The following is a 17,124-nucleotide window of genomic DNA, read 5'->3' as shown; positions in this document are numbered from 1 at the left end:
CGAGATGTGTTATTTCTAGTTTGGAAACCACTCTTTCTAGTTGTGCCTATTACATTACAAATTAAAGTTTATGTTCATAATTTTAATTTTGCGTCTACTAAGTAATGTTCCCTCTGCACCCCTATTCTCCTGCACATACCCTGCCCTCCGCACATGTTTCATTCCACACAGATTCATAGCTCTATGCAATTGCTCTCTTGCACAACTAAATTTGTAAAAGTTTCAAATGGAAAAGATTTTAAAATTAATTTTGTGTCTGTGGAATAAAGTTATGCTTGTAGCCTCATTCTCCCGCACATACCCCGGCCTCGACACATCCTTCATTCTGCATAGATTCATAGCTCTATGCATTTGTTGTCCTACACAATTAAATCTATAAAAAAAATTCACTGGAAAAGAGCTTATTATGAAATAATAAAAGATAAACGCACTAGCAATACTCTTCTTTTTGCCAGTATTAGAGCACCAATCGAAGAAATGCCCCTTTTCTTACTTGAAGGACCTACTCAGATAATTCTCCTCAACATTAGTGTCAGAGCACTCACCAACAGAATGGCCACTCACAAAATTAGCCTTTTTATTTTAAAATTATTTGTCAGGCACTGAAAAATACCAAAAATAAATCACCCTCCACCAAGGGAATAATGTTGCATCAAGGCTCGCTCAGCCAATGGAAAATTAGAAACAAGATTTTCAAAATTAGAAAATTATTTTTGAATTTATAGGAAAATAGAAATATTCAACATGTTTTGAAAACTTTGGTTAAAATTGGAAAAACTCGACAAAACTTTGGTTAAAATTGGTTAAAGTTTCGACACCCACTCTCAATTTGGAGTATTTGGCTCCCGGTGGTCTTCTGGACTAAGGCTAATCAGGTAACTGTGTCGTATTATTTTTTCCTAGCTAAGTGGGCTACCTTATGCCACCCAAGCCATCCCTAGCAGTCTTTGGTAGGGAACTATTATGAATTGTGATTTTCGAGTCTGCTAGTTTCCAAGGTGTCCCATTGTGTTTTTGTTATTAGTTACAGTCATGGGTTTCATCCATTTGGATTTTGTGAGTGGCCTGTTTCTAGTTTACCTTTGGTGGCCTCCTATGGTCACTACTTGCCCACAAGTATTTTCACTTCTCCCTCTCATGCTCTTTGTTGTTTGAATTGGGGTTACTTTGGGGTAGGTATTATGTGGGAATGCTCTCAACCCGTTCAGGATTTTGTTGTCTACACCAGAGAGTTAGTGGTTTGTTGGGTAGAGTCTTTTCTTGGAAGTCGTGGGGTTTCACGAGAGTCCCACCCAGCCTTTCTCCGAACTTTCCCTAGTTGGGTACCTTTCTGCTTCAGGATAGACAGTTCGTACCTTGGTTCTTTTGTTTGTCCTCATCTTTGCTCTAGCAAGAAAATTGAAGGGTACTCCCAGACTTCGTCGGCCAACCCTTTTGCAGTGAAAACAATGTCGTGCCAATGAGGGAGGCCTCTTCGTTGGGGGGGCGGGGGGGGCAACACATCAATGTGGGCCACCCATCTTCTAGTAAGAACTCATCTTCTAGAAACTCGACAAGCCTGTAATGTGAGGGCAAAGTGGCTCTCTCTTCTACTCATTCTCCTGGCCATATTGTGGCTCCAGCAACCATGGATTCCATAATAGAGAAACTTCGAACGATCTAGATTAATATGGATATTCTTCAACACCAAAGGTATGATGACCACAATGAGCTATTTTCTTTTATAAATGATATACAGTTAAGACAAAATGAGACATTGGAACACTTGGATAGCCTTTTCTGCAACCATCGTCGAACGAATTACCACCTCCGCAACCTGGAAGCTCAGGTGGAACATATTGATTTTCATATACATGATTGTGCTGGATACGCTGGATCTCCCATTATACTCCATCCCTGCCCCCCTCCTTGAGATGTTCCTATCAGTTTTGATGATCTTTTTGTCTCCCTTCAACATTCTATGGATTCAAAGCCTAGCAAAAATAAAGTATGTAAAGACTTATTTGTGGCATCGTCCAGCCCCCAATTCCAACAAGTCCGGTAGGAATGAGTGAAAAGGGGTTGTAAATAAATCTTTTGCAATCATTGTTTTTCTGAAAATCTATTGAAAATATTTTTGAGTGACAAAAAAGAAAGTTCCCTCTGCAGCCCAGTTCTCCCACACATAACATGTCCTTCACACATCCTTCATTCTGCACAGATTCATATCCCTATGAAATATGGTTTAAAGAACTAATTGAAGAAACACCCACATCCTCTCTCATGTAAAGGACTACTCAGAGCATTCTGTCAATGTTAACGTTTGAGCACTTACCAACGGAATGACCAATCACAAAATGAAACCTTGAATATCGAGATGTGTTATTTCTAGTTTAGAAACCACTCTTTCTAGTTGTGCCTATTACATTACAAATTAAAGTTTATGTTCATAATTAAATGCTATTGGCAGGTTTCTTATTATTTAAGTCTCGTCCGAAAAGGGGAGAATTCAATGACCATTCGTGTAATTTTGCGTCTACTAAGTAACGTTCCCTCTGCACCCGCGTTCTCCTGCACATACCCTACCCTCCGCACATGTTTCATTCTGCGCAGATTCATAGCTCTATGCAATTGCTCTCCTGCACAACTAAATTTGTAAAAGTTTCAAATGGAAAAGATTCTAAAATTAATTTTGTGTCTGTGGAATAAAGTTCCCCTTCCAACCTCATTCTCCTGCACATACCCCAGCCTCAACACATCTTCATTCTGCACGGATTCATAGCTCTATGCATTTGTTGTCCTACACAGTTAAATCTATAAAAAAAAATCAATGGAAAAGAGCTTATAATGAAATAATAAATGATAAATGCACTAGCAATACTCTTCTTTTTGCCAGTATCAGAGCACCAATCGAAGAAATGCCCCTTCGCTTACTTAAAGGACCTACTCAGAGCATTCTCTCAACATTAGTGTCAGAGCACTCACCAACAGAATGGCCACTCACAAAATTAGCCTTTTTATTTTAAAATTATTTGTCAGACAATGAAAAATACCAAAAATTAATCACCCTCCACTAAGAGAATAATGTTGTATCAAGACTCGATCAGCCAATGGAAAATTAGAAATAAAATTTTCAAAAATTAAAAAATTACTTTTAAATTTATAAGAAAATAGAAATATTCAACATGTTTTGAAAACTTTAATTAAAATTAGAAAAACTCAACAAAATAATACATATTCAATACACTTTAACCATGACGAGTCTTTGGCGAAACAAAGACTATAATTACAAATCACTCATAGCATTTAGCATTTAGAGTGTGTTGCACCTCATTACAAACATAATTGTTGCATGAGCCATACCATATTTATTCTCATACAAATAAGGATACTCGAAAGAAAACAAAACAAAAAAACCTGTACTAAAACCACCTCCAATTAGAAAAATGCATTTATAAGAGAGCTCTACGAAGAACACCTAGAAAATCTCTACAGTGGTTAGCAAAAATTTTCTTTGATTTTCCCAATCCTATAACATTAAAAACCTCTCCTAAAATATTCACTAAAACTTGGCTTCCTAGTAACGTTATAATATTAATAAAGTAAATATACTTATCTTCGTCTACGTTTGTGTGTCAAGTTTCATGTAAGTGGATTGGGAGTTAAGTAGTCCAACAAACCTTTAAAGAATTTCCTTTATACGCGAAGAAATTATGTTAGTATCATCAACATATATGGATTGTCAAATTTAGGTGGGGAAAAATTAAGCATGTTCCTCATAGCGTTAGGTAGAGGTTGACCCCTCATGTGGCCTTATGCATGGAACATTGAGTTAATAATACAAATTTCTATCTAGCAAACATTAAGCCTTATTAAGAGAAGCAATGGAGCACTAACTACACATTTATGAAGGTAGATCACTAACTACACATTTATGAAGAGAAAAAAGTTTGAAGGGTTTTCAAGTCACAAAATTTCATGCACAACAATACCATGAGATCAACTTACCACCAACCTCCTCGTGGCATAACACAAGTGGAACCCGTATTGAGAATGATGTCATTTAGATGAAAACACATATATTCTAAATACATTAAAGATGTTTAAATCCACATATATTCTGAATACATTAAAGATGTTTAATGCTTTATGAAATGTGATCTCTTTAATGTGAATACGTAAGCTCTTTCTAAAGCATTATTAGAGAGATGCTTTGGGCTATGGATTAGATCCATGTCAGCATTATTACAAAGAGATGCTTTGGGCTATGGATTAGATCCATGTCAGCATTGAATCTGATCCAACTCAATCATTGATTCAATCCTTATGTGGGCCCTAATTGTCTGGGATTAACATCCATGTCACCCTCTTATCTAGCTCAACCCGTGATTCAATATTTATGTGGGCCCTCCATAATAAGTAGTTTCCACATTGGAATGGGTGTGGTGTAATGTCCCATCATTTGTAATGTCACAAGAAAGGTGGTGTGTGTTGTATGGCAATGTCCCATCTAAACATATCTTCATATATACTTCACTTAATGAGGGAGGGCTCATCCATTTGATATATGGATAAGGGCCAATTCATATTCATACAGGGAGGAGGAAACTTCATTCTTATTCGCTCACAACTGCTACAAAGGCCCCCATACGACACGTGGTGAGCCGCCATGGCCTAGTGGCAGTTGGTGTCTATAACACAATGTGGAGGATTAGTAAGACAGTGGAAGAACATTAACCAAATATAAGGGGTGTGGGGCATGAGAATTAAATAAGTTTAACGTGTGAGATCTAAGTTGGTCATCAACTAACATTATTGAAATGAGTACGTTGAACGACTTAGAATTTCAGTAATGGTTGGTTTGACTCAATTTGGATGTGTAGCGTAGTGTAGATTAACCACCCTTCGTCTTCATATTTTGGTGAAGACACAGCCAAGTAACCAATTTATATATATGTACACGTGTTATGATGAAGACACACCCAAGAATTATAATTATAATTATAATTATATATTATAATTATAATTATAATTATAATTATATATATATATATATATATATATATAATTATAATTATAATTATATATATATAATTATAATTATAATTATATATATATATATATATATATATATATATATATATATATCGTTTTAAGACCCAACTAAAAACCAACTTCCTCTTTTAAGAGAGGAATTCAAACGAAAAAATAAGTGATCTTCCTTAATGGAATTTGTTGTGAATGACAAATTTCAAAATATGAAATTTTTGTAATACTTTTCTTATCAATTTATGAATAGTTTTAACGGTTAAGATTATAGGTTTTATTTTAAAAGTAATGGATTTAAATTGAGAATAGTAGATCATTTAATTGATTGTAGATGAGAAATTTTAAAATATGATTTTTTTTTATTTTTTTAAATGGATTTATGAATAATTTTAATAATTAAGATTATAGGTTTCTTTCTAAAAGAGTAATAGGTTCAAATCTAGAGAATAGTAAATTATCTTTTTAGAACATATTCAAATCTAGAAGGTAGTAAATTTTGAATACTTTTCTAAATTTTATTTTGTGAAAGCAAATTCATTGTCTAGTAAAAAAAGATAGGTCATATCTTAACTTAAAATAAATTATTATTATTATTATTATTATTATTAATTTTTTATGGTAATATTAAAAAATTTAAAATTCATATCAATTGATAAAACTTAAATATGAAATGTTTTTTAATAATTTTAAATTATATTTATTTTATATTTTATATATTTGTAATTGTAATTGTAAATGTAATGAATTTTATAATTATTTTCTCAAAAAATTATTATTCTTTATAAATATATAAATAATTTAATAAAATTGTGTTGGTTTATATTTATTTACGTATAAAAAATTTGGGCATTAGGTATTGTTGGAGGAAGAAAATCAGTTTCTCTCTAATCTCAAAAGTAAGGGAGAGCTTGTTGATACTAGGCTAGTTCTCAATGATCTCAAAGGTAAGAAAGAGGTGGTTAGTACAAGGCTAGCTCTCAATATAGCTTCACTTAAAAGAACAACAAATTATTCTACTTGAACCAAGATAAGAAAGATAACAACCATATTACCCAACAACCTAATCTGAACTCCACTCAATCTAAACTTATATAAAACATCACTCAATAAAATATCAAATATTTCAAAAAGCAACTTTCTAATTTTCCACTTTAATAATGAGAAAAGTCCTAAAAATTAACGAGTTTGAAGGGGAAGGGTAGGGTTTGTATTCCAAAATTGATGGAGGGCCATGTTGTTACACACGTTAGAGTGATGGATATATTTTTCAGAAAGTTTGAAGTAAAAAAACGGCAAGGACTGAAGAACTTACTTCAATGTACTTAATCTCCGTTTCATTTACTAAGTTCATGGTACTTGATATAAGTTTTTATTAATTCATATTAATTTTAATCCGTGTTATGTAAACAAAATTTTAACTTTATGAAAACATTTTGCTTTGATACTATATCATTGGTTGTGGAAAATCCAAGAGCAGAGGACCCTAAGCGTTGTTAAATGTTAGGGTAGCGTAATCACTGAGGTTTATTATGTTTCTTGATTTCTCATATATATTTTTAATTTTTGATATATAAAAAAAGTTATTTATATTTATATTTATATAAGTTGATAAAAATTAATAATTAATAATTAATATATATATATATATATTTATTTATTTATTTATATATTTGGTAAGTTTGGTAGGATTATATCTTCATTATATTTAATAGATTATGGTGGGGAATTAAATCAGTGATTTCACATCAAGGAGTGTCTTCACAAAGCACTCTATCACTTTCTATCCAAAACCCGTGGACTGTATGAATATATATAAAATATAAAAAAGTATTGAAATTATATAAGTTGATAAAAATTAATAATATATATATATTTTTTGGTAAGTTTGGTAGGATTATATCTTCATCATATTTAAGAGATTATGGTGGGGAATTAAATCAGTGATTTCACATCAAGGAGTGTCTTCACATCAAGGAGTGTCTTCACAAAGCACTCCATCACTCTCTATCCAAAACCTGTGGACTATATGAATATATATAAAATATAAAAAAGTATTGAAATTATATTTTTAAATTTTTTTACTACTATATATTTTATTTAAAAATTATTTATATTCAGTTTTTCAAAAATATATAGTTATTGATATGTGAATACATCTTCCAATAATCTAAGATAAAGGAGACAAGTCTAAACACATTTCATACTAGAAACATAAAATAAAGTTAGAACTTTAATTGAGTTTGGCGTGAAAAGCAATTTCTAGGTCCACTTGTGTTACTACTCTTTCTTACTTCATTCTCTTAGCAACTGCCCTTAGATGATCTAGTGAAATTCCAACTACACGTGCTAAGTAGATGATATCAAAATCCATAGAAGTTCTAAATAAAACACTTGAGGTTGAACCAACATAGATGTGCATGATGTTGGGTATCCTAGACTCTAACATTCCTTAGAGAGACAAAGATCTTTCGTCATTCTTCCAACCATAGTGTCAATCAATTGAATTGATAAAATTTGGTTACATTAAATATTGAACCATGATCATATGTTTATGAAATGTTAGTGATATTTTTGCAGGATTTAGTCTCAATTAACCCCTAAATATATAAATCTAAAATTAACTATTATTTTATTGCTAACAGAATTATTACAAAACATGACACTAAAAATGCTATAGAGATAATTCTAATAACTTCAATAATATTTATAGAATCACCAATTATAAATTCTGTTTACAATATTTTAATCATCTGAAATGGATGTTCTTATAATAATAGTGATAATCTTTATTTAATATCAAACTTTCCGTTGTAATATTGAAAGAGCAATATTAATTAAAATCTAATACCAAAAGGAAAATTAAATAGAAATTTAGTAAAAAAAAATTATACACAGTAGAAACTAATCTTAAAAAAGAAATATGTGGGGCTTGAACTACACCACTAGAAATACTGAAACTCAAATTAATATGCACAACGTCAAAGATGAACAGTCATAGTATATGTATTAAAACTTTAGAATGTCATTATATCATATAGTTCATAATATAATTGGTATTTTTAAGCTTCAAAGGTCTTTTTTATATAGTTTTACATTTATTTTCCAGATATCCATGTCTTACAGATTTTACAACAGTATAACTGAAAATAGAGTATGTGGCCTATGAACAGAGCATTTAGATTTTTTCAAATTCAATTTATCTTGATCGTTGTTTATTGAAATTGTTAATGTATTTCACATATTGATAATTTCAGAACAGTTATGCATGAAAAATCTTTATATGCTTAGCTAACTCATCACAGATAGATTTGGAATTAGTATATATACTCAGTACAAAATCTGTGATTCTTGTAGTGACTTGTTAATAAAATTATTTTTCAACTAAGTTGCACATAAAAGGTAAAAAATGTGAAGATAGAAAAATTTACCTTTATCTTTTTAGCATAACAAATTTACCTTTGATATCTTTCTAGTATACATATCTGGAAGATATTGCCATATTAGGAAAAAGATATGATAATAGGGTATTTAAGGGGTACAAAGCATGAATTTAGGAGATGCGTAGCCTGGAGTAAATCAAACGAGTTGAAAATAAGGACCCAACATCTCTATATATAGATAATGTTCCATGTTCTCGTGCAACGAAAATACTTCTACATCTTTAAAATTTCTTTACTTCCTCTAAAAAGTTCTTGAACTTTTCAAAATTCTCATTAGATTTACGCTTTTAAATCTATAGCATTTTTTAAAACATCTAAAATAGATGTTAAAGTTTGGCCGCTCTCTTTACAGTGTTGAGTTTAAATTTTAACTTCTAATTTTGAATCTTAAGTTGTTGAATTGGTTGATTTTTCACGTGTAATATAGACAAGCACAATATTTCTAAAAACTGATATTTACTTTTAATGATGTTGATCTTCTTTAAATTTTTACAGTATATCATTAAGCAATTATACTTTAGAAATTCAACCATGTAAAAATAGTAGAACAATAGAGATCACAATACACAAAGAGAGCACAATATTTACCCTAGGAAAACCCACTAAGGGGACAAACCCAACAACCTTGTCAATAGTACACACCTAAATCTATATAGTCAACAAATAGGTCAAACTAAACTTCAACAAATGTATGACCATACCTAGTCAACACCCTCAAGTCAAGCCTCCAATATAATCCATCAACTCTTCCTTCTTATCTACCCTAGGCCATAATTCGGCCTCAAAGTAAATGCCCAAAAACCGAAAATTCCGTTTGTGCAATCTACCCAGAAAATTTCAACCTTACAACAACAACTGCCCAAAAAATGATGCAAGCTAGAGAAAGAGAGAAGACTTTCATGCGTGTGAGTTAGATAGAGAAATAAAGGGATGAATTTGTCCTTTTTTCTCCTCCTTATCCTTCTTTCCTTTCACTTAGATGCCCAGAAGATTCTTGCTTGAGAAAGGTCGAATTATTTCCTTGTGGAGGTTGAACTATCTTTATGTAGTGCTTTGTTGAGTCGAATGGTTGTTGTCTTCTTAAGTCAACTTGACTTGGAGGGAGTCACACTTAGACTAACTTTGAAGTCAAAAAATTAATTTCAAAAATTCAAATTTTCCTTTTTTAAATAGTATTTATATGGTTATAAAATTTATATTTTTATATGGAAAATGTAAATTTAATTTAAGTTCAAAGTTAAAAATATATTTTCATATTTTATATAAAAATATATGTTTCAATACTAGAGATATTTTTATATAATAATGTTTAAAAAATATTATAAATAAGAATTAAATTAAATAGGAAAAATAATTATATTTTTTTATCATTTAAACTATATTTAATTAATAAAAATAATTGTTAATAATAAAATATTAAACATAGATAATTATTAAAATAATTAAATTATTAAAAATAAATGTGAAATAATAAATAAATAAAAAATGTATATTAAAACAAGTAAGCTTCAAAGCAATTAAGGAAAAACAACCAAAGCAAGTACTTGGATCATTCTTAGTTGGAAAAAGATATCAATTTGCTCAAAGTTTATAACATTGGCATTACCACTCCACTTGCACCTATGAATAGATGATGTAGACTTAGATTGGCAATTGCCATTCCACTGCACCTGTAAATAGATGATGTAGACTTAGATTGGCAATTGCCATTCCACTTGCACCTGTAAATAGATGATGTAGACATGGCTTTAATTGAGATAGAAGAGATAACCATTTTCTATGTATTTTATTGTCCCTCGATAGGAAATGAGGATACAAATCAAATTATTCATATTCAAATTTAGAAAGGGATATAGTTCTTTTCATGGAAAAAGATGAAGTCAAGTAATTAAATAGTTTGTGTAAGTGAAACTGAAACTTGAGGGAAAATATATATATATAAATTATTTAATTAATTTTTAAAATTAATATATAATTTATAAAGTAGTTTAATTGGTAATTGTTTTAATAATGAAATATTATGTTTTATAAGATTTTAGGTTCAAATCTTTTATGAGTTGATCAACAAAAAATAAATTATATATATATATATATATATATATATATATAAAAGTTATTTGTTTTATGTTTGTGTTGAGAGGAATCAAATTTCTTGATATGCAAATATCTCTTAAAATTCAAATTGTACCTCAAGAGATTTAATCTCTCTTGATATTTGATGAATTTGTGTGTGTGAGTGTGTGTGTTTTCCTATGTGGTTCATGGACCCCAGAGATCAGTGACCACTGCATCCACAAAATATTTGTACTAGGCAAATCTACCCAAAGGGATCACATGTAAAATAGTGAGATTATTTGAAATGTTTTAAAATGTGTTAGTCATATGAATGTGTGCATATTAAAATGATTTTATGTATTTAATATATTTTTAAATACACGTAAATATTACTTAATCTAGCAGAGTGAAATATTTTATTTATGACCCATATTAAATATTGTTATCGTTATTAATATTTTTTGAATGCCACATATCAATTTTATATTAAAAATATACTATTAGGAAGTAAATGAATTATTTACCTTTAATACTCTTCTTTTTAGGTTGATATATCATTTTGGCATCGCAACTAAAGTTTCGACAAATCATAGGATGACTTAGGGTTTCTATTTTCCATGATAAGGAGCCTGCCAAGGCAAGCTCCTCTCCCCAGTTTTAGCCCCTAGTTCTATACGCAGGTTCAAATGGAAGACGAACTAGAGTGGAATTTTCTGACGATTCGTATGAAGGACAACAAATCTAAGTTTTTTAGCATGAGGTTTCCCGTAGTCTCTCTGCGCCATGTGGAGGGGACCCCTAGCCAATGATTTGATAATGATAGGATTGATAATATCATCAACCTCCACATCCCCTAATCCTGCATTGCAATCCTCCCAAAATGGTTTCTCTCCTTCATGGAATCTACAAGCAACTATTCCATTCAAGGGACCCAGAATCCAAATCGCTCATCCGGTATCTTCACCCCTTGTTTCCACCAACCCCATGGAATGTAGCCAAATTTGGTCATAGCTAGGTGTCGTTTCTTTGGTTGTAATGGGATAGACCGATCCAGGGTTAGGGACAACTATCAAGCAACCTTGAAGTGGTATCTTAGTCCTAGACTCATATTTTTGTCCTGGCAAATGGCTCGGACTTAGAGGACTTCCTAAATCATCCTTCTCATAGCTCGGTGTTGGTTCAATATTCAAGTTAGGAGATGGATTGGTCCTAGGATGGCTTAGATTTAGAAGCAAACTCCCAAATGTTTCCCCCCTTTGCAGTTTCTCAGTGGGAGGTATTTGTAGTGGATGATTCTCTTGTAGACTCGTCGATGTTTGTAGGATACATGTACTCAACAGATGGGGGTTAAAGCCATGCCCCTTTAGTTTCTGTCTTGGCGGCATCTATAAAAGGTATTGAAACCCTCCCATGCACCTTCAATATCTCTACTCTTAGGCTCAAAGATGTGATGGATCCAGTGGTACAACTAGGAATTAGAGCTTCTATCGAGTCGTCGCCACCCATAGGAACAAAGAATAGGAGTAGAGAAAATCAAACCCTAGGAATTGGCCCTAGAAAGAAGAAGTCTCGGTGTGCCATCTAGAAAAAGGGAGGGCAAAATGGTGTTCGACAATGATATTTAGATGCAAAAGGTCAAATTGAATTTTGAGTTCGTTGTGGTGATTTGATCCAAGGATCGTCATTCCAGAATTTCTTCTCTCAAGGCTTGGGAAAAGAAAACTTGGGGATAACAAAATGACTCGATGCATTTACTATTGTATTTAGTAAGGGGGTGGTTTTGTTTCAGGTTCTTTTCCAGGGAGCATGCAACCTAGGTCCTATCAAAAAACTAGGAAATGGACTCAACCCCAATTCTATTTAAGAGGTGGTCACCACTTTTTGATGCAAAAAAAAAATCTTGAAGAATTTGCCCATGTGGGTCCATTTGCTAGTGTTTCCCTTGAATTTCTGGTCTTGGGAGGCTTTTATAGAAATTGGGAATTATTTGGGGGAATTTCGTGATGCAGGCATTTCATTCGATTCAACAGGGGTTATGAAAGTTTCCCGCATAATGGTTAATATTAATACAAGGGAAGGATTGGTGGTAGAACTAGAAATTGTGAGGCCAAATTACTCTCACCTTCATATTTTGGATTATGAGGGGATCTCTTTTCAATGTAGGTAGTGACATGTGTTTGGGAACATCATAAAGGATTGATCCCTTCCTTTCCATGCACACAAAGGGATGAGGGGCGACCCTATCTCCAAAAAAGAAGTCTCCCTTAGGAGGATTCAATTATAGTAGAGGAAGTTGGCCCTTCTAGTCAAAAGGAGGAGATGGTTGTCCCCCTTACAAATTCCATGGTTCATGATGAAGCATCAAGTCAGTACAAGGAGGAAAAGGGATTTGAGCCACCCCCTCCACCCCTCATTTCAATGGCACCTGCTCTGTTGGAAGCATCGGTGATGGGTAATTTTCCTATTTTAACTCATTTATCATCTTTAGTTGATTCATTTGTTGATTTTAGAAAGGATTGGATTCCTCAACTAGTTGTGACATCGACATTTATTCTTCTCAAGGCATTCCCCTTTCTTCATCTTCCCCGTGTATTCTCCCCCAACCTCATTAACTACCTCATTGACCATTGTTTCAATCAGACAGAGCCATAATTCTATTTCCTCATAAATGCATTCTATATATTTGCTTTGTTCAAGGCTAGCTTAGAGCTCATTGAAACCTCCATCTCTTAGAATTAGAAATTCTTATCCAGTCTCAAAGGGGAAAGGGAGGGGTAAAAATTTCACTTGGAAAAATCCCAAGCCTAAGCTCATATGGATGTGGTTGTTGGGAAGCAAAAGTCCATCACTGGAGCACTTAGAGAAACAAAGTCCTTAGGTGGGGTAACCCTATGATTATCAAACCCTTCAACTATAGGTTACTGTCCAACCCCTCTAAAAATCTAGCCTTGCGAGGGGTTGTGGATTTATCCCCCCTTGACATTATTTTTCTTCAAGAAACCTTGGGAGACAAGGCCCTGATTTTAAACGTGTTGGAGGAAATGTTAAGAGGATGTAATTTTTTCTTTTTAAATGCCCATGGATGAACCACTGTTCTAGCCATTGGATGGAATCCTCGACAATTAAATTTTTAAACCAAGGGGGGCTGGATTCAATGTTGGGTATGGAATTTATTGATTCAAAACCAGGTATGTAATCTAGTGTGGTCATTCTTGGAGTGATCTCCATTTTGGGAATCCCTTCCTCATAAATATTTGCTCTCCTTTGAGAACTTATTTTTGGGAGGGGATCTCAACTTCTTCCTAGGGGTGATTGAAGTCTAGGGTCCCCATGCAAGACCTAACCCCCTTATAGATTTTTTTTAGAATCTTTTAATTGATAAAAATCTGATAGATGTGGAAATGACAAAAGTTTGTCTAACTTGGAGAAATCACTGAACAAGGTTGCTAGAGTGGCCAAAAGACTTGACCATTTTATTCCGGCTAAATATTTGTTGAAAAGGATGCCTTTAATGCACAAATGGGTTGGACATGGGGTAAATATGGTCATTACCCTATATTCTTGGAAATTAAAAGGATGGGGAAAAGATCAGTGAGCCCCTTCAAATTTAATGCAACATGACTTAAAGAATAAGAATACTTAGACCTGGTGAAATCTACCTCAGTTCCTTTTTATCCCAAGTCTGAGCTCTCTGTGATAGTTAAATTTTCTAAGAACATTGACCGAGTTAAAATTGTCATGATTAACTGGGTTGTTCTCAAAAGAAGAAAAGACGATTAGGAACTTAAGGATATTGAGAAGGGATTATAGGACTTGGGAAAATTTGAGTATGGGGGTTACCTCAGTGATAATTCAAAGGTTAGGTTGCTTCTTTTTTAAGCTCAGAGAAGGAAATTATTGGAGGAAAAAGAAGCTACCTGGAGGCTTAAGAGAAGAGCCATATAGTTGGACGCAAGGGAGGAAAACATAAAATTATTCCATTCCCATGCAAAGGGGGGGAAAATGGCCAACGCCATTTGGAAATAGATAATTCGGAAGGTGGTTTTTCATCCACCTTTGAGGAGCTAACAACTATGGGTAAGAAACACTTTGGAAACCTCTTCAAGGCTTATGAGAGATCATACATTGCTGCAGTGATCATGTTGACCCATTTCTTCCCTAGATTTTTTGAGAAAAAGGACAATCAAATTTTAATGGAGGAAGTTTATGAGGATGAATTACAAGTGGTTCTCCACAATTTCCAAAAGGACAAGATTCCAAGTCTAGATGGGTGGCCAATAATGTTCTTCCTGGGCCTCTATAATTTCTTGCGAAATGATCGAAAGAATCCAAGTAGCCAGTGAGGGTTCTTGCCTCTTTCAATAATACTTTTATTACACTGATTCCAAAGGAGGATAACCCCAACTCCTTTAATGACTTCAGGCATATCTCTCTCTGCAATTGCATTTATAAGATCAATGCAAAAATCATTGCTCAACGAATAAAACCTATTTTCTTAAGAATCATTTCTAGGGAACAATTTGGTTTTTTGGAAGGTTGTAATTTTCATGAAGCAACTGAGGTGGCATAGAAAGGCCTTCATAGTCTTAAAATGAAGAAGCTTAAAGGTATCATTCTAAATATTGACCTTTCAAAATCTTATGATTGTGTTAGTTGGATCTATCTCCACCTCCTACACATAGGTTTTGAGGTGCCTTTCATCACCTAGGTCATTAGTTGTCTCTCTTCTACTTCCTTTACTTTTATGATCTATGTATCTACTTACCCTTTGCTTCATGCTCAAAGAGGGATTTTCCAAGGATGCTCCCTTTCTCCCTTGTTGTTTCTCTTTGTGGTTAAAGGTCTCAGTCAACTACTATCAGTTTCCAAGAAGAGAAGGTTGTTTTGGGGAATTATGGTGACCAAGAATCTGGTAATAAGTCATTTACTATTTGTCAAAAACATCTTGGTTTTCTATGATGTCTCAAGAAGAGCATTGGATTTTCTACAACAAGCTTTGTCCTTATTCAGAAGAGCCACATATATGTAAATAAATATTGCAAAACCATATTTTATGAGTCATATGTTGGATCAGATGGAGCTCCAATTTGCTCAAAACTTGTTGTCTTTTAATTCCACTCCTTTTGATAATGGTTTAAAGTATTTGGGTTTCCATTTGAAACCTAATGATTACAGGAAAGAGGACTAGTATTAATTGTTAAAAGAGTATTGGTTTTGGTTGTTAAGAAAACTTAAAAAGCGATTGAAATCTTCGAGCGTGAAATGGTTATCTCAAGCAGGGAGTTTGGTTCTCATTAGATCTATCTTTGGAAGCAATCCTTTTCTACTCAATGGCCCTCACATGGGTCCCAAAGGGCATTCTAGAGAAGATGTGAAAGGTGTGCCTAAGATTCCTTTGGGAGAGATCTAAGGATCATTTTTTATACCTTGGGTAAAGTGGGATAAAAACATAGCTCCTAAAGCATGGGGTGGATGTGGCATCAAAAAATTACCTAGGGAAAATTTTAGGGGTGAAATTTCGCAAATGGGCTATTTTTAAGATATTTTCTAGAAAAAAAACATTTGCCAATTTCGTTAAAAATAGTCTATTTTTTTACATATATATGATTAAATGGACGATATTCACCAAAGAATTATTTATTTTAATATTAAATTACATTTTTTATTGAATATTCACCTACATTCTACATGTATGAACTTTTAAACTAGAATAGTTGCCTACAATACTATATAGGAAAAACAGTAAATCCTCAAATTACCTTGAACTTACCTCTATTTGCAAAAGCCATATCAATAAAGTTTGATTGGTGTCTACTGACTACTCACAACCTATGGAATGATGTAGTTCACTCTCAATATATTCATCCTTATTCCATTGAAGAGAGGTTGAGATTCCTATAGAAGGGTTAGAACAATATGTCAGCTATCTAGAAAGTAATGATTGTTTCCTTCCCCCTGATAGAACACGGGATTGCATGGCATGTTGGGAATGGGAAGAATTTGAGGGTGGGTATTGATCCATTTTCAAATTGTGGTACTGTAGAATTCAGGCTATCACAAAGTCTTATCGAATTCCTAAACATAGATGACACTTTTACTCTCAATCTAGTTGCTAATTAGGGAACCACTATTATCTGGGCACAGGGTTGGAAATCGGCTGAGTAGTTGGGTATTGAAGCAAATCTTGAAAATGAGTGGATGGAATATACAACAACATGGCCCATGCTTGGTTAACAGATAGAGCAGAAGAATTTCTCTGGGCCCATTACCCCTTCGATGTCTACACTCCCAAGACATGTTATCTTCACCTTATTGTTAACATAATGGAAGGAGCCCCAACCTAGTGGTTGAAACCATTGTGGAATATTAAATGCCCAACCAAATCATAGCATTAGTGTTTGTGTTAGTGGTTGGAAGCAGAAAAAGAAATGTGGTAATGAATTGATTTGGTAATTTTGTTTTTATGCCATAGAAGGAGGGTGGACATCAACATTTGTGTGAGTAGTTGGAAGCATGAAAATAAATATGATAGTGAATTTGATTTAGCATTTTTATTTTTATTTTTCCCTTTCATGGTGTGCTCGTTATATGGATGCATTGA

Source organism: Pinus tabuliformis, chromosome 4_1 (genome assembly GCF_031772625.1).
Source record: "Pinus tabuliformis cultivar Carrire ecotype Pingquan chromosome 4_1, CPIR1, whole genome shotgun sequence".
Lineage (NCBI taxonomy): Eukaryota > Viridiplantae > Streptophyta > Pinopsida > Pinales > Pinaceae > Pinus > Pinus tabuliformis.
Note: the sequence above shows the minus strand (reverse complement) of the source record.